At 40.7% G+C, this 25,421-nt stretch overlaps 1 protein-coding gene across 2 annotated transcripts in view; it reads left to right on the forward strand.

The window, feature by feature from the left end:
* Nucleotides 1-591: 591 nt before the first annotated feature.
* The window catches only part of kank3 (KN motif and ankyrin repeat domains 3), an 88,108-nt gene continuing 63,278 nt past the window's right edge, over nucleotides 592-25,421 (forward strand). Inside the window, exon 1 of one of the 2 annotated variants that reach the window (XM_034180085.1) lies at nucleotides 592-645. The gene's annotated coding sequence lies outside the window, so the exon portion shown is untranslated. The remainder of the gene's footprint in view (nucleotides 646-25,421) is intronic. The other variant, XM_034180084.1, reaches the window with a different exon arrangement.

The following is a 25,421-nucleotide window of genomic DNA, read 5'->3' on the forward strand; positions in this document are numbered from 1 at the left end:
CTTTTTTGGTGATTGGAGCTGAAAACAAAAAATAGTACACCATTTATCCGTGTGAAGTGATGCTGTGTATATAATGCATAATGGCAGCGGAGAGGTCAAGTGGTCAATTTCTGTGATATCATGTAGGGTTCAAACGAGCCTGCGGTGCCCTATTGGAATTGTGTCAGCAATGACATCTAGGGCAAAATTTGTGCCAAATCCAAATCCAAATCCAGATCTGTACTAAACCCACTGTGGTGCCTCCGAGCAGCCAATGGCAACTGAAAGAAAAACATAATAGCACAGAAAATGGTCACTCAGATTTCCAATGCTGCAATCAGCTATTGATGGTACGACGATTGCTTTAAACTCACTGTGTTTCCACCTTTGGTGTAATGAAGTTTGTGTTTTAGTGCACACGTATTTGATTTTTCCTGTAACCTCTTTATTTCTGCATTATTAAATGTTATTACATAATGCGACTCGTTTGACAGGACTTTTATTTTGATAGCCCTTACCCGGAAACAAGCTTTCGATTGTTTCTAACTTCATGTTGGTGCAGAAAGCACTGGGATAGAGTTTTGTTTTGTTTTTTTTCTTCTCCTCTTTTCCTGCCTCCTCTCTAAGTGTTGACAGTCAGTGTGAGTGGACGAAGGAAGCCTCAAGGTAGGAAACATCCTCGGGAATCGATTAACCGCACACACACACACACACACACACACACACACACGTACGTAATGATTAAATGATTGTCACCTGACTGATAGACTTTTTGAACTAGCAGCCAGAGTAATCAGTGTACCTCTTTTAGAGGAAACACAAAGTTTTGACACTTTTTGTTCTGTTGGTTTTACTAAAAATCTGTTTTTGGGTTGTAAACATTTATTTATGGGAGCATAAAACAGTGAGTTTTGTCATCTTATTTTTTTGTTTTAGTTCAGTTTCAGCAGTTTTCAGCAGAAAGTAATGATTCAAATCTTAAACCCTGTTTGTTCGTGACAACTTAAAAATATATTAAATAACTGTAACGTGTATGATTGGTAATGTTTTTTTTTAATGAATTGATAAAAATACTCAGAGTTTTGACTGAATTATAAGTTTGTGTTTATATATATATATAGTAAAGCAAACAACAAAAGTCAGCTATAAGGAATATCTTCCCCAATTTCCCAAAATGTCTTTAGTGTTTTCCTCAAAACCAAAATGTTTACATATATTGATTGATATAAAATAGATGTGTAAATATTGTAAAAACTTGCAGCAAAGTTGAGAAAATGTAACAATATTTTTTGACTTTTTTTGGATAAGCTATTTAAAAAGTTATCAGAGAGCTTGTCAGTAGTTGAAAGTTTAGTTTTCTTTTGCACTGTTAACTAAACAACAAAACATGAAAAACGTAATGAACTCTTAAAAAAATAAGTAAATTATGATATTTATAAATGAATCAATGAAAATTTCCAGTTCTATTGTGATCAGTAACGTGTATTACTCGCCATAATGTTAATTTTGGTCTTCAGTACGGTGAGTGTTTGTTGGAAATCCCCGTCACCCTCCACCCCTGGCTATTGTCATAAGTGTTGAGCCCCCTCCACCCCCTATCCGAATCTCTGGTTGCCTGTTATTACGCTGTGCATCCTCTCAGACTTTGTAATCTGTGGTGTTGGATGAGTTTCACTGAGTCATGCCATAACTTGGCATCAGCAGACTTGCACCATGTTGCATGTTTAAATTAATATTTTCTCCTTTCTAAAAGGGGCAATTTCTTAAACTCACGGGGTCATTTGTTACTCACAGGACCACTTTTTGACAGAAATCTTTCATTTTAAAATATGTTGTTCAGTATGTTGGCATGAGCAGCACGGTGGATTAGTGGTTCGCACTGTTGCCTCACAGCAGGATGGTCATGGGATCGATTCCCACCTGTGGCCTTTCTGTGTGGAGTTTGCATGTTTTCCCTTTGTTTGCGTGGGTTCCTTCCTGGTGCTCTGGCTTCCTCCCAGAGCCAAAGACATGCAGGTTAGGTGGACTGGAAGTGTTCTGAAATCAACTCCACTTACATTTTTAGTAGGAATTTCACGTAACTTGACACAAATCCTTGTTGTAGGTTGATAATATGCATATTGTAATATTGTACAGAATTGACACATTATGGCAGAGTTATGGCCCTTGATTAAAAAATTTAGACACTGCCAATGTCATGAGTTTTTGCCTGCATTCTGAAATCAACTCTCACATTTTTTAGAAGGAATTCCAAGAAATGTGGTACAGTTCCTAGAAATATTATCAGAATGGCGCAAGCTCTTGTAGCAAAACAGCATTTGCCAGCGGGGGACATTGTGCTCTCAGAGCACTCTTCTTAAATATGTTCACTGTAAAAAAAAAAAAAAAAAATGTTGTTTTTACAGGAAAATGCTGGCAGCTGTGGTTACCAGGGAATTCCTGTAAAAAATACAGCAGCACAGTAGATAACTTTACAGACATAATATGTAAATGGATTTACAGTGAATGAATCACGGCTGACTCACATTAAAAACAGTTAAATCACATTAAAAAACTGTTAAATCTACAAAAAAGAGAGCTATAGGCTCTCTTTTTTTGTAGATTTAACAACCGTGGTTCGTTCACTGTAAATCCATTTACATATTATGTCTGTAAAGTTATCTATTGTGCTGCTGTATTTTTTACAGTAATTCCCTGGTAACCACAGCTGCCAGCGTTTTCCTGTAAAAACAACAGTTTTTTTTACAGTGTTCATACTGAATGGTATATTTAAAATGAAAGATTTGAGCGCATACAGTCAGTAACAAAGTGAAAACAAGGAAAATGTGCAATACGGTGAAAGGATTACTGATGTGTTCTCTGGGGGTGGGTCATCATGTTTCTTATGATGGACCACGACCTGCATCAAAGGTCATATGCAGATATTTCCAGAGGCTACAGTGAAGTTTGATAGCGTAAAATGGTTGAGTGATCCACAGCGTTAAAAGGGACACTTGAGGCTTTCACCCGCAGACGCCTCACAATCAAAAGAGCCTATTATACAGACAGGCATCAAGAGGCAGAGAGGAATTCATAAGTGCGCCGTTCATCCCAGTGCAGTCCGGCTTCAAAATTGTAGCCAGGAATTTATCATTACAGTAGTGCTCTGTTGATGAATGGAATGAAAGTTTCTCACATGGGTCAAAACACTCAAACTCACACAGATTTTATGTTGTTTACATCTTGCACATAAAAACTAATAAAGCTGTAAAGGTGATTTTTCACTTTATTTTGTTTTGTTCTATAAGATGCTCTAGTTTTGTATAAATTACAATGTTTATGATAAGTTCAAGTGGAGTTTGGACACGAAAAACATGCACATGTCGGACTGGGGGGGCTCAAAATAATCTTATGTACAAAAGGGGGCCTGCAGAAAAAGTATGGGAACCAATGTATTAAGTGGTTTTTAAATCGGAAAAGATTACCCCTTAGAAATCTTTAATCCGTTCATTAATCTAATGAATGTCTTTGAAAAATCAGTACATTGTTGCCCCAGTCTCAGCCATTGACTTCCACTACAAATATTCTTCCAACTTCCATTCTGTGTTTCCACTGAATCACTGGGCTCCGTACCGTGGGTTTAGGGAGGAATGTTTATTTGTTGGATCCTTATGCAGAATGTGACATTAAACCTGGAGGGACTTTGAGCAGCAACTTTGATCAGAGGCTGTTGAAGTTGGTCATGTACTGGATTGATTTCTCCTTGTGGAGGTTTTGCAGCCACATTATCCAACTGGAATGTGGCTGGAATAATGAGGGGTATAACTGTTACAAATTTTTCTTGAGCAGACGCTAATGTTGTGAATATTCTTAAAAATTGACTTCTAAAATACTGACTATAGGAGGATTGGTGATGATTGAATGAGAACTTTAGAGGATGATTAGTAGAAATCATGCTGGATAGCTTTATTTATTAAAAAATAAATAAATTGTGCTAAGACCTTAACAACACTGTGGAGGTCCCTCAGGGGAAAGGATTTCTGTAACAGTACCCTGGGGTTTGACTTACTGCCGTCACCTCAAAAATAGATGCAGTGTAAGTCTAGTTTGGAGTCGGAGGGTTAGTGTGACACTCTGATACATGTGTCATTAGATTTTCTGTGATACACGTGCTGACGAAACATTTGCTTTGTTTAAATTTGGAAACAGTCATTTCTTTAGATTACTGAACGGGCCTCTTGATAAATATGTCACTGTGTGCCATTTTTAGCCTCATTACAAGCGTTTTTATTTTTAGCATTTCAGCGTTGAGTGTTTGAATGCAAATTTCAGTGTCGTGATGCAGTGAGTAAAGAGAACGCCAGACTCTTCAGCTTTGGCGTGACACCATGTTGGACCTAAACACATTTTGTACCACAAGCTTACAACTCATGCAGGTGTTTGTTCATGCCATCTTATTGCTATCCCACGTCTTGATGAATATGTAATGAAAATCCGAAATCAACTTGATTTAGTTTGTTGTTTTTGTTCTACATATGCACAGTGTTAAAGGACAACAGCTAAAAACCTTCTTAATAAAGGAATAAATCACATTTATTAGCTTATTATTGTTTGCTTTTGTAAATCATATAGCTTATTTGTATAAATCTGTGATTATAAAATTTGTGGAATCATATCCAATACAGAAATTAGAGAATATACTAAATTATAGATACAAGTATTTGTAAGTAGTCCTGGGTGGTATGACCAAAAATGATCACATTATTTTATCTTATTTTTTAATATGTATGGCATTTACTGTAAAACTCACATATAATGGATTCAGGTTTACCAATGAGTTTTGTCCACTTATAATCGAAATCCATTTTATGTATAAAACTGACAAAATCCGTTATATGTATATAACGGGGTCGCCACAGTAAATCAAAGGTGAATCTACATGTTGAATTGGCACAAGTTTTATGCTTGATGCCCTTCCTGATGCAACTTCACATTACATGGACAAATATAACAGGGCTGGGGTTTGAACCGTGAACAGTTCTGCACTGAAACCAAGTCCACTAACCAATTGGCCACTACCCTTGCCTTTCCTTTAAATTCATTTATTAATATTATTATTAGTAGTAGTAGCAGTAGTAATATTGTTGTTGTTATTATTAATATATTGGTAGTATTAGTATTGTTGTTATTATTATTGTTATTATTATTAGTGGTAGTAGTTTGTGGCCTAATGCCCTTGACGCTTCCGGTGTGAAAGCCCCTTAGACTTAAAGTTCAGGTGTTATGGCTTAGTGTCAAGAGTGTGGAGTATTAATTTAAACATGCATAATACATGCTGTTGAATTTGTCTTTTCCATCTCTGATTGTCTGCTAGTAAAACCCAGGAGGGCAGAACTAAAGTAAGAAATTCATCCTGAAAAGGATAAGCAGCTATCATAGTGATGAACAATGTAAAGTGCTGGACTATGAGTAGAAAAAAGTCTTTGGCATAGATCCCTGTCATCTAAAGCACTTCAGGGAGATGCAAATCTCAGATCCTGCTGCTGGAAGAAGGCAGGGTTGAGGATCCAACCCATAGACATTGGGACAGGGACCGACTGGTGGCTATTCATGCCTGCTTCTAATTGGTTGAAAGCAGTGATGCACTCTCTGACCACTTTTTTCACTAACGAGTAATCTAAAGCATTAATCTTTCCAAATCAGTAATCAGATTAAAGTTACTTCTTTGGGTCACTGTGCGTTACTATTATTTTTGTATTGTGGGTCGATCACAGCTTTAAAACACCTGTTTTAAAGCTGAGTTGCAGGTCTGAACTGCCCACTTCACCCTCTTTCATCAAGTTGTGAGTGCAGAGCCGCATCCACGGTGCAGCTCAGCTCAGAGTTGAAAAACAGCTGTCTCTCCAAGCGCGGCGACGCTCAGAGCTGTGGTTTTACAAAGACATTTTTATGATTTTTTTCTTTAAAAGTCTGTTGCTCTGTGTGTGTCCACATTAAAAACAGCTGATCCGTGACACGCAAATACTAACGTTTTTTTTTTTTTTTTTCCAGCCAAATGCACCCAGGTCTCTGTCTAAGGACGACATGATGTAAAAAATGCTGATAAAACTCTCTTACCTGTCAGGGGGATGTGGCTCCTCACAACAGCCTTAGATAAAGGTCCAATTTGAAGACATTTTTACTAATACTACTTATAATATTACTAATACTACTCAGGGGCATAGCACCAAATTCTGAGCCCTAGATAATAGCCATATTGAAGGCCTCCCCACCCACACTGTTATGTTCTTTTTTATTAACGTAAACACCAAATTTCTAATGCGTAGTCAAACCAGGTCTAAATCATGTATGACTTAGATCACACCTGGGAGTCAGAACCCTTTTTAAAGTTGGGGGAGCAATACTGAGTTGGGGGGTCTGGGGGACCAAACTGCACCATTTTCTAGAAAAATGGTGCAATTTGGTGCATTCCCGTCTGTTAAAATGAACGGGAATGCACCAAATTGCACTATTTTTCTAGAAAATGGTGCAATTTGGTCCCCCAAACCCCCCCAACTCAATATAGCTTGTTTTCAAGGTCACCTCTCTTTTCAAAGAATTTGGTTAGCAGCTGTTTTCCCTCATTTAGTTTTCTTTCCCTGTCCTTTTTTTCCTCTTCTTTTTTGAAATCCAGACTTTGATTTTTTTTTTTTTATGAAAGACATGTCTTATTTCAGCCTAAACACTAGGACTGCAACTAATGATTATTTTAGTAATCGATTAATCGGTCAATTATTTTTTTCGATTAATCTTATTTTTTTTGCTTACATGTGAGTTTTGCCATTATTGCTTTAAGTGAGTCTTTATTAAAAGGCCTTTGTCATGCAACATCAACCTTTGACCTTGTAACAAAGTTATGATGTTGTATTCTTGTCAAAAACATACCTGGAGCAGTGTTTTGTTTTATTTTGCTCATACATACATCACTGACACACCACAAAGAGCTTTCCATCAGGTTTCACCTGATTATGAGCATTTTTAGATGCCTGCAGCAACTATCCCAACCACTGACAACATATTACAGCAAGAGTCCACTAAAATATTTGAAAGGCCTGACTAAAATGTAATATGTGATATTTAAGATTTTTTCATGAAAAAAGACACAAATGTGCAGTTTACTGTATTTTATTTTTTCTTGTGTAAAAACACAGCTTAGATGTGGTTTGACCAAAACAAATGGTCATTAAACTTAAATAAGGTTTGAGTCACTAGGTGTTCACAGGAAACAGCTATTTATTTCTATATTTATTGATTTATGTTCATTGTTAGTTGGTTTTATCTTTTCTGTTGTGTTTTATCAGGTTCTTTTGTCTCTTTCTCTAAAATTGTATTGTACCATTATTAGTTATTATTACTTACTATTATTGTTGTTGTTGCTATTATTAATATATAAATAAAAGTAAATTAAAAATATTACAATTTGTAATACATTTGACTCTTTTACGACAACAAATGCTGAGCCATTAATTATTATACAGAAAACAAATGCACACAAACGTGCTGAGATGCGAACAGCTTAATGCGAACTTTAACATTGAAAACGCCATAAACATGCTAACATGTTAGCATCAGTCCCATTTTTAAGTTATAAAATACATCTATCAACTGTTTCAGAAGATCATAACAGGTCGGTTTAACATAAAAAAGGTAAATATTACTCACAGACATATGCTCTTTAGGGTTTTAGCGGGAAAAATTAAGATAAAGGGAAATAAAACGAAGAACCAACGAAGCAGCAGATCGAAGCATTACTTCATTGGTTCAAGATTCAAAGCAAAGCCGCACTGCAAAAACAGTTGATTTTATGGAAGAAAGAAAACATTTGCGGTAAAACTAAGTTATTTAGCAAAGAATTGATGACTAAATTAGTTGACAACTATTTTAATAATCGATTTTAATCGATTAACTCGATTCGTTGTTTCAGCTCTACTAAACACCTCTCCTCTTTCTGTCAGATCCTGTTTGGTGTGTGTGTCTGTGTGTGTGGCAGCGTGCGGCCTGTGCACCTGGGCTAAACCATTGTACAACTGTGCAGGGGTGGGAAGGGCCCTCAGAGATCTTTCAGTATTATTGTTAGAGCAGAATTCTGTTTTGCAACATTTATACATTCATACTAATTATATTCTTTTACAACATGAATTGTATGGACATTAATACCATGTTGTTGTTGTCCATTCAGCTGCTCCCTTTTTGTTCAGGGTCACCACAGGGGATAGAGCCAGATCCGCACTGGTATTTGGCACAAGTTTTACGCCGGATGCCCTTCCTGACGCAACTCCAGTTTTACCTGGAGAAACACACAGCCGCTGGTGTTTCAAAGAGGTCTCCTATCCAAGTACTAACCAGATGCCGCACTGCTTAGCTTCTGAGATCTGACAGGATCAGGCTTAGACAGAGCAGACCGGCTCTTTCTAAACATTTTAGTTGTTGAAATTATTATTATTATTATTGTTGTTGTTGTTATTATTATTATGAGTAGTATCAGGGGCGTCGAACTGGGGGGGTAAAGGGTACTATGTACCCAGGGCCCAAAGCACGGGGGGGGGGGGGGGGGCACAAAAACGGGCATTAAATACAATTTTGTGTTGCATGGATGGACATTAAAAACTTTTTTTTTCTTTTTGTATCTTTTTTTTCTCAGTTAGAAATAGTCCACAAACTTATCGCCATTGCTTCTTCCCGTCTGACCTGGGAATCTTTGTGTGTGTTGTGTTGTCTTTACCGTGTGGAGTCTCTCAGGTATTGGAAACCTACGGACAAGTTTTAAACCTTGCCATGTGAACCAGGCATAAAGTTCAGGTCTTCCTGGAAGAACTTGAGCTTCGGTCAACATTTCTTTAATCTGCTGATCCGACAACGGCCTAACGTCTTGGCTCAATCATACTCATCCACAGCTGATTTCATGAACTCTCTCCCTTTTACCTTCTCAGTTTAGGGAGTTCTAAACCCAAACCTGAACCTGAGGGAACATGCCGTCTCCTTTGTGTGTTGTTGCTGCTACATATGCTGTGACCATCTCTGAATAATTTTCCTTCTGTATTATTAGCTGTAACTTTTACTGCAGCAACAGCTCGTGTTGAATTTGTTTTGATGTCACAGTCTGAATTATTTTTGGTGTCATCTACCCCTCCCTCTGCGGTTGAAGGACAGATCTGTACTGACATTTGAAGAGGAGCTGTATATGATGACCGAAATGAGTACAACAAATTCTGATACCCGCAGCTTTTTATCATTTCCATTTGGATTTTTTGGTTGTCGGGGAGCAGTCAGGTTGGTGCCTTGTGCACTTTACTGGCATCATCTTTCTGGGTTCCTTTGTCTTGAATTTCAGCATTTTAAACCTGTTCTCATCTTCCAGATGTTTGAACTACCAATGCATTAAGTTTTTGAGTGCACCTTTTAGGTAGAGCCATTTGTTAATTTAACCCTCTGGGGTTCGATGACATTTTTTGGACAGTTCACTCGCCTGGCATAAATGTTTTATTGCTGTTAACAGCTCTCCCTGCATCCCACAATCAAGTTTTATGTCTCTTTTTTCAGGACAACCTGTGCTTTCAGAATATATATGTTTTTCTTGTGTTTTATAAGTGTAATAAAGGTTTACAATCAAAAACAGGCAAGGAAAAAATAAAGCGAAAAATAATTTTCCACACACATTTATTCCGAACACACAGCAAACTATAATAAACAACTGTTTTGACACTTTATAAAGGTAATTTGAGGTCTTGTGTGAAAGACTGTACAACAAAAAGGTTCAAACAATAAACACAAATGCACATTTTGAATAATATATACAAAATGGTCTATGCGTTTTGTTGTCCATTGATAGGGTAAACAGTCTTTTACGCAGAGAAAGCAACAGAGTTATCCAGTAACATTCACATGGAAACTAGTGGAGCAATCCTGATAGTTACACACTCTTTGTTTGAGCATGTGAGATTGTCATCAGAGGCTCTCCGTGTGCTCCTGCTTTCACTGATCGCTGTGCGTAATGGTGCAGGGCGCACTGAGTATGTACTAATAGTATGTACTCATTGGAGCACCTAGGGGGCTATTCAAACGGGCCAACTAGTAACATATCACTCCTGAAAACGATCTTTGGTTTTTCACGTGAGGTAAATCTACCCTACAGTTGGATTTTGGAAAACCATGTGACGGTGAACCAATTCCAATTGGACACTCACATTGCGCACATCATCACACAGCTTCTATGAGGAGTACAAAGATGGCCGATGGCTGGCTCAAAAGTCTGCGGAGCTAACTTTTCAGCAAAAAAAGTAAGTTTCTATCTCATATCATCCATCCATCCATCCATTTTCTTCCGCTTTATCCGGAGTTGGGTCGCGGGGGCAGCAGCTCAAGCAAAGCCGCCCAGACCTCCCGATCCACACGCACCTCCCCCAGCTCCTCCGGGGGAACCCCAAGGCATTCCCAAGCCAGCCGAGAGATGTAGTCCCTCCAACATGTCCTGGGTCTTCCCCGGGGCCTCCTCCCAGTGGGACGTGCCCGGAACACCTCTCCAGCAAGGCGTCCAGGGGGCATCCGGAAAAGATGCCCGAGCCATGGAGTTTGCGTACCCGGATGATCCTAGGAGCTATGTTGTCGGGGGCTTTGTGCTCGCTGTAGGTTCTCCCAAGGCAAACAGGTCCTAGGTGATGGGTCAGACTAAGGGCAGTTCAGAACCTCCATGACCAATAAAAGATCAAGGACCGAGACGTCGCCCGGTATGGTGGAGCCGGGGTCGGGGCTCGCACGCGAGCGCCTGGTGGTCAGGCCTTAGCCCATGGGGCCCGGCCGGGCTCAGCCCGAAAGAGTGACGTGGGCCCGCCCTCCTGTGGGTTCACCACCTGCAGAGGGGCCATGGGGGTCGGGTGCAGAAAGGATTGGGTGGCGGTCGAGGGCGGGTGGCCCGGCGGCCCGGTCCATGCTCACAGCCCCTGGCTGTTGGGACGTGGAATGTCTCATATCATTCAAAAGTTATTTAAAATTTAGTAAAGCTTGGTCTTAGCCGTCGTATACGACGGTGTCGGCCCCAGAGGGGTAAAAACTGATCTTGCAGCTGTCCTGTTCTTATCTCTGCAAAGGAGGTTGTGATCTCTTCTGTGATTGTTTTAAAGATATCTCAAAAACACAAGTGTATTAAAACAAAATTTGGTGCAGCCACTCTGCTTTGTGTGCGCCTGATCCCGTCAAATCTCAGGCGGCTAGGTCCTGATTAGTATTTGGGTTGGAGATCTCATTGGAAGACCAGAAGCTGTGTGTGTGTTTCTTTAGGTAAAACTGGAGTCTAGTCCTGAATGACTTGTGCCAAATCCCAATGTGGATCTGTACTGGCTCCACTGTGGCAACTCTCAATAAACAGGGGCAACCAAAAGACAAGCAACAACATTAAACTGAAATTTGGTGGCAATGAATGTAGAAGATCTAGTTAAATTTTGATGCAGATCCTGGATAACATTTCAGTCAGTTCTAGATCAGCCAGTGGTTATAACTAATTCAAGCCCATCCTAATATTCCACCAAAAAATAAAGATTTGAGATGATTTTATTAAATATTTTGATCATTTCATGTTATTCATAATTCAAGAAAAGGTGAGATTGATTGTGTGTGTGAAAAGAAGAATGGATAGATTAAGAATTAACTAACAGTTCCTGTCCAGATCAAAATGCTGTTGGGTCATTGGACAGAGGTCAGAGGGACTCACTGGTCTGGACTGTGCTAAAACATGTGAGGTTGCTGCCCTTTGACCATAATGAGGTGAGAAGACTGAGAAGATAGCTCCACTTCCATGAGTTCAAAAGTGTACAGTTGTACTGACATTAGAATGCTAAAAACTGAATTATAGGATGTAAATATCTTTAAACAAAGTCAATGAAATTCTTGTAACATTGTGTGAACATGTAAACAAAAAATGACAAGTGATAACAGTGATCAAGGGTAACATTTTCTATGATGAAACTGCCATAAAAGGCTGGGACACCAGATTCTTACATTATACCATATTGTGCCACTTTTGTCGTTAATTACAACCCAACAGTATCAGGGTTTTCTTGGTATACAGGTTTTTTTTTTAATCATCTCCCACTGAGTTCCATGTTATTTGTACGTTGGTGGAGTTTTTGTGATGATGCAGAATGTAGGCGCTTCAGTGCTTTCGGCTTTATTGGCCGTAATGTTGCCCATGTTTCACCTGGTTATAGCAGATAGATTATTACTTTCAAAAGATGGGGCTGGACTGGTTGTCTGTCTGGGTGGTTGCCATCCAGGACCTGAGGTAATTCCTAAGTGTGGTGGATGTAGCTAAGCACATGGTCCTTGACCTGACCTGACCTGTACTTTGGTGAAACAATGTCCCCACCTGCACTGCCATTCAGTAAACAGAGGACTGATCTGAGGACATGGGGTGTCCTTGAGCTGGAGACTAAAACACCACTGACTGTAAAAATCACTGCGGTGTATTTACAGTTATTTGCAAAGGCATTTAAGAGGCTTTCATCTGAAGTGAGAAATGTTTTAAAGGTGTGAATGGAGCTCAACAGACAAGGAAGTTTAGCCAAAGGTTGTGCGTCTGATGCCTTGTCCACACTGACATGGAGCATGGGCATAATGCTTGTGCACTGTATACAAACACAGAAGAATATATTGTTTCATAAAAGTTGGGTATTGGTTGTACACTCAAAAATGCAGTCTGCCTTTTGAGATTTCTACTCTGGAACCCATTTTCAAAAAGTACCCTTTCAGGCTTTGAAAATGGCGGTTCGGTGTGGATGACATGCCGATATGATACAAAACATTTTGCGGATCAATCAATCAATCAATTAATTTTTTTATATAGCGCCAAATCACAACAAACAGTTGCCCCAAGGCGCTTTATATTGTAAGGCAAGGCCATACAATAATTATGTAAAACCCCAACGGTCAAAACGACCCCCTGTGAGCAAGCACTTGGCTACAGTGGGAAGGAAAAACTCCCTTTTAACAGGAAGAAACCTCCAGCAGAACCAGGCTCAGGGAGGGGCAGTCTTCTGCTGGGACTGGTTGGGGCTGAGGGAGAGAACCAGGAAAAAGACATGCTGTGGAGGGGAGCAGAGATCGATCACTAATGATTAAATGCAGAGTGGTGCATACAGAGCAAAAAGAGAAAGAAACAGTGCATCATGGGAATCCCCCAGCAGTCTACATCTATAGCAGCGTAACTAAGGGATGGTTCAGGGTCACCTGATCCAGCCCTAACTATAAGCTTTAGCAAAAAGGAAAGTTTTAAGCCTAATCTTAAAAGTAGAGAGGGTGTCTGTCTCCCTGATCTGAATTGGGAGCTGGTTCCACAGGAGAGGAGCCTGAAAGCTGAAGGCTCTGCCTCCCATTCTACTCTTACAAACCCTAGGAACTACAAGTAAGCCTGCAGTCTGAGAGCGAAGCGCTGTATTTGGGTGATATGGTCGCTAAGATAAGATGGGACCTGATTATTCAAAACCTTATAAGTAAGAAGAATTTTAAATTCTATTCTAGAATTAACAGGAAGCCAATGAAGAGAGGCCAATATGGGTGAGATATGCTCTCTCCTTCTAGTCCCCGTCAGTACTCTAGCTGCAGCATTTTGAATTAACTGAAGGCTTTTTAGGGAACTTTTAGGACAACCTGATAATAATGAATTACAATAGTCCAGCCTAGAGGAAATAAATGCATGAATTAGTTTTTCAGCATCACTCTGAGACAAGACCTTTCTGATTTTAGAGATATTGCGTAAATGCAAAAAAGCAGTCCTACATATTTGTTTAATATGCGCTTTGAATGACATATCCTGATCAAAAATGACTCCAAGATTTCTCACAGTATTACTAGAGGTCAGGGTAATGCCATCCAGAGTAAGGATCTGGTTAGACACCATGTTTCTAAGATTTGTGGGGCCAAGTACAATAACTTCAGTTTTATCTGAGTTTAAAAGCAGGAAATTAGAGGTCATCCATGTCTTTATGTCTGTAAGACAATCCTGCAGTTTAGCTAATTGGTGTGTGTCCTCTGGCTTCATGGATAGATAAAGCTGGGTATCATCTGCGTAACAATGAAAATTTAAGCAATACCGTCTAATAATACTGCCTAAGAGAAGCATGTATAAAGTGAATAAAATTGGTCCTAGCACAGAACCTTGTGGAACTCCATAATTAACTTTAGTCTGTGAAGAAGATTCCCCATTTACATGAACAAATTGTAATCTATTAGACAAATATGATTCAAACCACCGCAGCGCAGTGCCTTTAATACCTATGGCATGCTCTAATCTCTGTAATAAAATTTTATGGTCAACAGTATCAAAAGCAGCACTGAGGTCTAACAGAACAAGCACAGAGATGAGTCCACTGTCCGAGGCCATAAGAAGATCATTTGTAACCTTCACTAATGCTGTTTCTGTACTATGATGAATTCTAAAACCTGACTGAAACTCTTCAAATAGACCATTCCTCTGCAGATGATCAGTTAGCTGTTTTACAACTACCCTTTCAAGAATTTTTGAGAGAAAAGGAAGGTTGGAGATTGGCCTATAATTAGCTAAGATAGCTGGGTCAAGTGATGGCTTTTTAAGTAATGGTTTAATTACTGCCACCTTAAAAGCCTGTGGTACATAGCCAACTAACAAAGATAGATTGATCATATTTAAGATCGAAGCATTAAATAATGGTAGGGCTTCCTTGAGCAGCCTGGTAGGAATGGGGTCTAATAAACATGTTGATGGTTTGGATGAAGTAACTAATGAAAATAACTCAGACAGAACAATCAGAGAGAAAGAGTCTAACCAAATATCGGCATCACTGAAAGCAGCCAAAGATAATGATACGTCTTTGGGATGGTTATGAGTAATTTTTTCTCTAATAGTTAAAATTTTGTTAGCAAAGAAAGTCATGAAGTCATTACTAGTTAAAGTTAATGGAATACTCAGCTCAATAGAGCTCTGACTCTTTGTCAGCCTGGCTACAGTGCTGAAAAGAAACCTGGGGTTGTTCTTATTTTCTTCAATTAGTGATGAGTAGAAAGATGTCCTAGCTTTACGGAGGGCTTTTTTTATAGAGCAACAGACTCTTTTTCCAGGCTAAGTGAAGGTCTTCTAAATTAGTGAGACGCCATTTCCTCTCCAATTTACGGGTTATCTGCTTTAAGCTACGACTTTGTGAGTTATACCACGGAGTCAGGCACTTCTGATTTAAAGCTCTCTTTTTTAGAGGAGCTACAGCATCCAAAGTTGTCTTCAATGAGGATGTAAAACTATTGACGAGATACTCTATCTCACTTACAGAGTTTAGGTAGCTACTCTGCACTGTGTTGGTATATGGCATTAGAGAACATAAAGAAGGAATCATATCCTTAAACCTAGTTACAGCGCTTTCTGAAAGACTTCTAGTGTAATGAAACTTATTCCCCACTGCTGGGTAGTCCATCAGAGTAAATGTAAATGTTATTAAGAAATGATCAGACAGAAGGGAGTTTTCAGGGAATACTGTTAAGTCTTCTATTTCCATACCATAAGTCAGAACAAGATCTAAGATATGATTAAAGTGGTGGGTGGACTCATTTACTTTTTGAGCAAAGCCAATAGAGTCTAATAATAGATTAAATGCAGTGTTGAGGCTATCATTCTCAGCATCTGTGTGGATGTTAAAATCGCCCACTATAATTATCTTATCTGAGCTAAGCACTAAGTCAGACAAAAGGTCTGAAAATTCACAGAGAAACTCACAGTAACGACCAGGTGGACGATAGATAATAACAAATAAAACTGGTTTTTGGGACTTCCAATTTGGATGGACAAGACTAAGAGTCAAGCTTTCAAATGAATTAAAGCTCTGTCTGGGTTTTGATTAATTAATAAGCTGGAATGGAAGATTGCTGCTAATCCTCCGCCCCGGCCCGTGCTACGAGCATTCTGACAGTTAGTGTGACTCGGGGGTGTTGACTCATTTAAACTAACATATTCATCCTGCTGTAACCAGGTTTCTGTAAGGCAGAATAAATCAATATGTTGATCAATTATTATATCATTTACTAACAGGGACTTAGAAGAGAGAGACCTAATGTTTAATAGACCACATTTAACTGTTTTAGTCTATGGTGCAGTTGAAGGTGCTATATTATTTTTTCTTTTTGAATTTTTATGCTTAAATAGATTTTTACTGGTTATTGGTGGTCTGGGAGCAGGCACCGTCTCTACGGGGATGGGGTAATGAGGGGATGGCAGGGGGAGAGAAGCTGCAGAGAGGTGTGTAAGACTACAACTCTGCTTCCTGGTCCCAACCCTGGATAGTCACGGTTTGGAGGATTTAAGAAAATTGGCCAGATTTCTAGAAATGAGAGCTGCTCCATCCAAAGTGGGATGGATGCCGTCTCTCCTAACAAGACCAGGTTTTCCCCAGAAGCTTTGCCAATTATCTATGAAGCCCACCTCATTTTTTGGACACCACTCAGACAGCCAGCAATTCAAGGAGAACATGCGGCTAAACATGTCACTCCCGGTCTGATTGGGGAGGGGCCCAGAGAAAACTACAGAGTCCGACATTGTTTTTGCAAAGTTACACACCGATTTAATGTTAATTTTAGTGACCTCCGATTGGCGTAACCGGGTGTCATTACTGCCGACGTGAATTACAGTCTTACCAAATTTAGGCTTAGCCTTAGCCAGCAGTTTCAAATTTCCTTCAATGTCGCCTGCTCTGGCCCCCGGAAGACAATTGACTATGGTTGCTGGTGTCGCTAACTTCACATTTCGCAAAACAGAGTCGCCAATAACCAGAGTTTGATCCTCGGCGGGTGTGTCGTCGAGTGGGGAAAAACGGTTAGAGATGTGAACGGGTTGGCGGTGTACACAGGGCTTCTGTTTAGGGCTACGCTTCCTCCTCACAGTCACCCAGTCGGCCTGCTTTCCCGGCTGCTCGGGATCTGCCAGGGGGTAACTAATGGCGGCTAAGCTACCTTGGTCTGCACCGACTACAGGGGCCTGGCTAGCTGTAGAATTACAGGATACGCCTAAAGTCCTCTCACTGTGGACGGGCCCTGAATGCAGCTTCTTGCAGGGTTCAATATTAACTCGTCCATTTGTCTGTGACAAGTAGAAAAGCTGTTGGGACATGAGTTGGAGGGCTATTGTCCCCCAAAATGTGAATCTGCTGCAAATCGTGATTGATCTGCAAACTATTAATGAAAATTCAAGCAAACTGTGAATATCTGGGAACTTAATAATTTTGCTGCAAAACGTGAATGCAGGTCTCGCAAAACGTAAGTTGCTAAACGTGAATATCATCCATGATATATATTTTCTTTCTGTTTACAAATTTCAGTTTACAGATCAATTACTTGAATAAATCAAACCTGTCAAATGGTAACACAGGTGTCCTCGGGCAAACTCAGGGAGGACAGAAACCTCTCGTGGAGCACAAGGGATAAAGTTCACTTGATCTTGATTTTCAGTATGAATGCAGACCATGAAAGCGGGGCCTCACAATCCTTCTGACCTTTTGGGTTTTAAGCAGGAGGTGCCAGAAAAGCTACCATGGGGATAACTGGCTTGTGGCGGCCAAGCGTTCACAGTAACGCCACTTTTTGATCCTTCGATGTCGACTCTTCCTAACATCATGAAGCAGAATTCACCAAGCGTTGTATTGTTCACCCAGTACGGGGGAACATGAAAGAATCTAATGCATGCGTGCGTGAAAGAGTGGAACAAAGCCCCGTGGTGCAATGAAACTGAGAAGCGCGCAGTCATATTCCCACAGATGGTAGCTTCACACCATTGGCTCCTCAGCCAAGCACATACATCAAATAATGAAGAAATTCACATTTTGTGAGATGTGCGATCATGTTTTGGGAGATAGCTTTTCAGTATTCATGTTTTGCAGTTCACGGTTTGCAGATAATTTACAATTTTCAGCTGATTCACGTTGTGGGGGTTAACAGGGCTACTCCATTCTAGTGTTTGATTTGTACGCATTTTTAGGTAAAAATTGTGACATTATTTTCTCTGCATTGTTAAAATCAAGCACAACTATATGGATATTAGTATTAAAATTAAGTCCGTTCAGCTTCTCCCTTGTTTTTTCACTCAGGGTCACCATAGCAGAGCTGTTGTGGATCTGCATGTTTATTTGACACAAGTTTTATACCGGATGCCCTTACGTGATGCAACTCCACATTATGTGGCAAATGGGCAGGGGTGGCCTGGAACCAGGAACCATTCACACTTGAAAGAAGGGCACTTCATGCCCTGTTTTCACTTGACTGAGACCTATATAAAACCTACAAGATCATGACATTTTTTCAACTCGCACAAGTCTTGGCTGGTCGTGCTGCTGTGATCTGTTATTTGCATTTACACCAAGCTCACATTGGGAATGAATTATGCGAGTGAAACTTCAATATCTGTCATCATCAGTGGTGGGCACAGCTAACCAAAAAGTTAGCTTCAATAACCGTTAATCCGCTAACAGAAAAAAGTTAACTTTTATAAAGCTTTCCATGTCAACCTACTCAAGTCACACCTGTTTTCTTTTTAAAGTGGTGTCTTCCAGCTGTTGATTGGCTGAATACACCTGATAGTTAATTGCCTGGGAGTGGAACAGGGAGAGTTAGAAAACATGCAGGGCAGGTGCCCTCCAGGAACAGGGTTGGTGACCGCTGATGTAGATGAAGAATTTTGTCCAAGTACGGTGCATCTAGAAATTATTCACAGTGCCTCACTTTTTCCACATTTTATGTTACAGCCTAATTCCAAAATGGGTGAAATTCATTTCCCTCCCTCACACTCCTACACACAATACCCCATAATGACGATGTGAAAAAAGTTTTTTTTTTTAGATTTTGCAATTTATTTAAAAAAAACTGGAACGGCACACACCTGTCTACATACATGGTCTCACAGTTGACAGTGGATGTCAGAGCACAAACCAAGCATGAAGTCAAAGGAATTGTCTGCAGACCTCTGAGACAGGATTGTCTCAAGGCACAATTCTGGGGAATGGTACAGAAATAATTCTGCTGTTTTGAAGGGCCCAATGGACACAGTGGCCTCCATCATCCATAAATGGAAGAAGTTTGGATCCACCAGGACTTTTCCAAGAGCTGGTCTCCCGTCTAAACTGAGCAATCAGGAGGAGAAGTGCCTTAGTCAGGGAGGTGACCAAGACCCGATGATCATTCTTTAGTATTCCTCTGTGGAGAGAGGAGAACCTTCCAGAAGGACAACCTTCTCTGCAGTAATCCACCAATCAGGCCTGTATGGTAGAGTGGTCAGACGGAAGCCACTCCTTAGTAAAAGGTACGTGGCAGCCCACCTGGAGTTTGCCAAAAGGCACCTGAAGGACTCTCAGACCATGAGAGACAAAATTCTCAGGTCTGATGAGACAAAGCTTGAACTGTTTGGCGTGAATGCCAGGCGTCATTTTAGAAGGAAACCAGGCACCATCCCTACATTGAGCCATGGTGGCAGCAGCATCATGCTGTGGAGATGTTTTTCAGCAGCAGGAACTGAGAGACTAGTCAGGATTGAGGGAAAGATGAATGCAACAATGTACAGAGACATCCTGGATGAAAACCTGCTCCAGAGTGCTCAGACTGGGGTGACGGATCATCTTTCAGCAGGACAGTGACTCTAAACACACAGCCAAGATATCAAAGGAGTGGCTTCAGGACAACTCTATGAATGTCCTTGAGTGGCCCAGCCAGAGCCCAGACCTGAATCTGACTGAACATCTCTGGAGAGATCTGAAAATGGCTGTGCACTGACGCTTCCCATCCAACCTGATGGAGCTTGAGAGGTGCTGCAATGAGGAATGAGCAAAGCTGCCCAAAGATAGGTGCACCAAGCATATTCAAGAAGATGAGGCTGTAATTGCTGCCAAAGATACATCATCAAAGTATTGAGTAAAGGGTGTGAATACTTACATACATGTGATTTATTCGTTTTTTATTTTTAATAAATTTGCTAAAATTTCAAAAAACTTTTTTCATGTTATCATTATGGGGTGCTGTGAGTAGATGTTTGAGGGGAAAAATGAATTTACTCCATTTTGGAATCAGACTGTAATATAACAAATTGTGGAAAAGGTGAAGGGCTGTGAATACTTTCTGGATGCTGGTGTTGATTAGCTGAACACACCTGACTGAACTGATCTGCTCTGATTAGTTCAGAGACAAATGGAAAATGTGCAGTATGTTGGGTCCACAAGACCGGGATTGTACAGGTGTATACTTCAGTCCAAATCACAATAAGTGGGTTTTCAGAGTTACGCACGCCACACTGTATGACACGTTAATGCAAACTTTTACTTTGTCACATTACAGACACAGATCTGGATATTTTGTCCTTCAGTACTGAAGAAAACAAATTGTGTCTGGTCCAATGTGACATCAGAGCCAGAAGTTAAAACTGGCTTATCGGCAAAAACTGGATTTGTGAGCTCTGTTTTGTTTTAAGAAATACAGTCAGCTGGCTGTTTGTTGCTGCTGCTGGGATACAAACTGTGCTGTTTGGGAAGTTTTTAAACCTGACAATTCCTGCCAAGGTCACCCTTTCCAGACACAGTATTCAAGGATTTCAGATTTGTTCGGTCTGTTCTACGATTCTCTCACTTTTCACTCAGAGTGCAGTTTTCACAACAGATGTTCCACACGGAAAATAAATAGAAAAAATTACAAGAAGTTACATCAGTTCCAGTAATAAGTCTTTATGCTTGACATGTATTGTGCTTATAAGTCTCAGTTTGATATTATACACTCAACAAAAATATAAACGCAACACTTTTGGTTTTGCTCCCATTTTGTATGAGATGAACTCAAAGATCTAAAACTTTTTCCACATACACAATATCACTATTTCCCTCAAATATTGTTCAGAAACCAGTCTAAATCTGTGATAGTGAGCACTTCTCCTTTGCTGAGATAATCCATCCCACCTCACAGGTGTGCCATATCAAGATGCTGATTAGAAACCATGATTAGTGCACAGGTGTGCCTTAGACTGCCCACAATAAAAGGCCACTCTGAAAGGTGCAGTTTTGTTTTATTGGGGGGGATACCAGTCAGTATCTGGTGTGACCACCATTTGCCTCATGCAGTTCAACACATCTCCTTCGCATAGAGTTGATCAGGTTGTCAATTGTGGCCGGTGGAATGTTGGTCCACTCCTCTTCAATGGCTGTGCGAAGTTGCTGGATATTGGCAGGAACTGGTACACGCTATCGTATACGCCGGTCCAGAGCATCCCAAACATGCTCAATGGGTGACATGTCCGGTGAATATGCCGGCCGTGCAAGAACTGGGACATTTTCAGCTTCCAAGAATTGTGTACAGATCCTTGCAACATGGGGCCGTGCATTATCCTGCTGTAACATGAGGTGATGTTCTTGGATGTATGGCACAACAATGGGCCTCAGGATCTCTGCATTCAAAATGCCATCAATAAAATGCACCTGTGTTCTTCATCCATAACAGACGCCTGCCCATACCATAACCCCACCGCCACCATGGGCCACTCGATCCACAACATTGACATCAGAAAACCGCTCACCCACACGATGCCACACACGCTGTCTGCCATCTGCCCTGAACAGTGTGAACCTGGATTCATCCGTGAAGAGAACACCTCTCCAACGTGCCAAACGCCAGCGAATGTGAGCATTTGCCCACTCAAGTCGGTTACGACGACGAACTGGAGTCAGGTCGAGACCCCGATGAGGACGACGAGCATGCAGATGAGCTTCCCTGAGACAGTTTCTGACAGTTTGTGCAAAAATTCTTTGGTTATGCAAAGCAATTGTTTCAGCAGCTGTCCGAGTGGCTGGTCTCAGACGATCTTGGAGGTGAACATGCTGGATGTGGAGGTCCTGGGCCGGTGTGGTTAAACGTGGTCTGCGGTTGTGAGGCTGGTTGGATGTACTGCCAGATTCTCTGAAACACCTTTGGAGATGGCTTATGGTAGAGAAATGAACATTCAATACACGAGCAACAGCTCTGGTTGACATTCCTGCTGTCAGCATGCCAATTGCACGCTCCCTCAAATCTTGCGACATCTGTGGCATTGTGCTGTGTGATAAAACTGCACCTATCACCTAACTGCACCTTTTATTGTGGGCAGTCTAAGGCACACTTGTGCACTAATCATGGTGTCTAATCAGCATCTTGATATGGCACACCTGTGAGGTGGGATGGATTATCTCAGCAAAGGAGAAGTGCTCACTATCATAGATTTAGACTGGTTTGTGAACAATATTTGAGGGAAATGGTGATATTGTGTATGTGGAAAAAGTTTTAGATCTTTGAGTTCATCTCATACAAAATGGGAGCAAAACCAAAAGTGTGTTTATATTTTTGTTGAGTGTATATATCTACTAAGGATTCTGTATGTGGAATTACTGTAATATATTGTTCTTTTAAGTTTATATTGTACAATTTATATTGTACAAATTTACTAAGGATCTTATACCTGGTTTGACTGTCACATGCATTACTTACAAGTTCCAGATAGAACAGATACACACTGTATAAAATTTATGTATATCTTTTCCATATGGGGTAAAAAGCTGTTGACCCACACATGCCAAGTCCATGCAGTGAAAGCCAGTCACACTAAAAATCGTGACACAATAACAGAACTGTGTGCAATTCTGCTGTAGGACACTGGTTGAGTTGGCGGTTTGATTGTTCATAGTTTAGGACATAGGTGTCAAACTGATTCCAGAAAGGGCCAAGAGGGTGCAGGTTTTCTTTGTAACCACCCACTGCACCAGGTGATTTCACTGATTAGTTAGGGGAGGTGATGGTCTAGTGGTTAAGGTGTTGGGCTTGAGTCCAGAAGATCATGGGTTCAAATCCCTGCCTGACTGGAAAATCACTAAGGGCCCTTGGGCAAGGCCTTTAATCCCCTATTGCTCCCGGTGTGTAGTGAGCGCCTTGTATGGCAGCATCCTGACATCGGGGTGAATGTGAGGCATAATTGTAAAGCGCTTTGAGCGTCTGATGCAGATGGAAAAGTGCTATATAAATGCAGTCCATTTACCATTTACCATTTCCATTTTATTTGGCTCCAACCGGCAGAACTGAACCTAAGAAAGTGCTCAAGATGACGGGTTAGGGGAAGAAGCATTCCAAGTGTGTCATCTGAGGACAGCGAACATGAGACAAGTCGGAAACTGATGAGGGATGAGCTGAAGGTGGTAACAGTGTAGTTACCTTGTCAAAACATTTGCATAAGAAGGTGGGCAAAATAAAAAAGGTCAGATTTTTCCACAGGCCTTTAACGGATATCTGTGTAGAGGAGGAACAACGAGGTGATGTAATTGTTTGGCAGAATGTCAGAATGCATTGAATTTTCTAAAAAAACAGTGAGAGGAGTAATATTTGGTTTTTCACAAAGAAAAACACTTGGACATAAAAAAAAAACGGTATTAAACGTGAATGTGAAAATGACTATAGAAGGACAGAGTGGACAGTGTTTTGGTGTTGAAGGTGGCATAATGCCTGATAAGGTGTTTATTGGGTGTGTGTTAGGCATGTGAATCTCATCACTGACAACCATTCGATACGCACCTTGATACACTACCACCGATACGATACATATAGCGATACATGACGATACTGACGATACAATTTGATACGATTCACCCCTGTTCCCCATTCAATGTGATTTGATAAGTATTTGATGGCGATTCAATTCCTTAGAATGCAATAGGATGCGATTTGGTGCGATATGATAAATGATGGGTATTGATAAGATTTTATCTATCGATTCCGCTTATAGATCTGATTCTTTATCCATTCCCTTGTCAATACCTCTTGTGAATTTTCTGTGAACTAAAAGTAGGCTTTACAGGTTTTCTATGTCAACAACATTTTATTGAGTCTTAAATGAAATAAATTTGAAATTGGTTACTGGATCCTTGTTCTCTGGACATAAATGGAAATAAACAAAATCTGTAGTTTTTGTCAAAAGCATTTCCTTTCAGATATTAAATACACAAATGTAACTCCATAGACTCAGAGCTAAGCTCTTCAGTCGGCTGCTGCACATCAGGATGTCATTCATAAAAAATGGAGGACGTCTCATTTTGGGGAAAAACCCCCCCCAGTTTTGGTCGGTTGTAGTTTATTGTTCGTATTATTATGTTTGGAAAGATGTGTCATTTGATTTAAAACGGCGATTCGCTCTGAAATGATTAATTCTGACCGACATCTGTGCTGTTCGTTGGAGCTGTGCACTTAGTCCCACAAAATAGAGGATATTATTATTATTATTATTATTTCCTTTACCTATTGGACTTCAGTTAACACACCGGCTGGTGCTCACGCAAGAGAACCATCACGCAAAACTCTGGTGTGGAACGTTTGATTATTCTCGTTTCTTGCCCGCAACAAGACAACGAATGAATCGATGCACTCGAATCGCCCACATTTGTATCTAGATACGGTTCGTATCGATTAATCTCCACATGTCTTGTGTGTGTATGTGTGTGTGTGTGTGTGTGTGTGTGTGTGCATGTTATGATCTCAGGCCTTATGTGTAACCCCCAGTAATGACTGAACCAGGAAATTGTACACAATGTAAAATCAACCAAAAGGGGTACTTTCTTCAGAAAAAGTTAGGTTAGTCCCTTAGCTTGCAAAGCATTTCTAGGGTATAGCCCAACTCTAAAGATAGTCATGCTTCAATTCACTGAAGGACTGACAGAGTTTTCCAATCATCTGTCGAAGTGGGTTTCAAACCAGCGACCTCCTGTGCTGTAGTTGAACGCTCTAGCCGCTTGTCTATGGTATTTCATCCAAAAATGCCTTATCAAGTTTAATGAAGACCTGGGAGCTGTTGGTAGACTGGGATCTAAGAGAGGATGACTGTTGTTGGATTTCAGCTCCTTATGCCGCGTTCACACCGGGCATGATCAGACGCTACAAATTTGTGGGGGTTGCGTAGCGACGGATGCGCCACCATTGCCAGGTGTGTCGCTCTGCTTTTGCTGCGAAAATTCGCCCCGGTGCGTCATCAAATAGGAGGAGCTTCCATTCCGTTCGCCGGCTCCGGTTGTCAGTCAAGTTAACATGATGGACCTTGATCACACGGAGCAAGTTGTTGTGGAAAGCTTACAAACATCATGAGATGTTCCCAATTCAGGGAGTATCATTATTTGCTGCAGGAGCTATGTCTGGATGACGGCTGCTTTCAGTGGTCCTTCCGCCCCTGCGGGACCCAGTTTGAGGACCTCTTGTCCCGTTCATGCGCGCACATGTAAACAATAAAAAAAAAAGAAACTCTGCTGCCTGCTCTGGGGCTGCTCCTCGCTCCTCCCCCAAAAGCTCTGTCATAATTGTGTTTCGAAACCAGTCACCATTTGTTTGATTATACATCTGTGTAGTTAATAAGTAAAATAATCTCTACGGATGATTCACTCGCGCAC

This window comes from Thalassophryne amazonica, chromosome 10 (assembly GCF_902500255.1).
Source record: "Thalassophryne amazonica chromosome 10, fThaAma1.1, whole genome shotgun sequence".
Lineage (NCBI taxonomy): Eukaryota > Metazoa > Chordata > Actinopteri > Batrachoidiformes > Batrachoididae > Thalassophryne > Thalassophryne amazonica.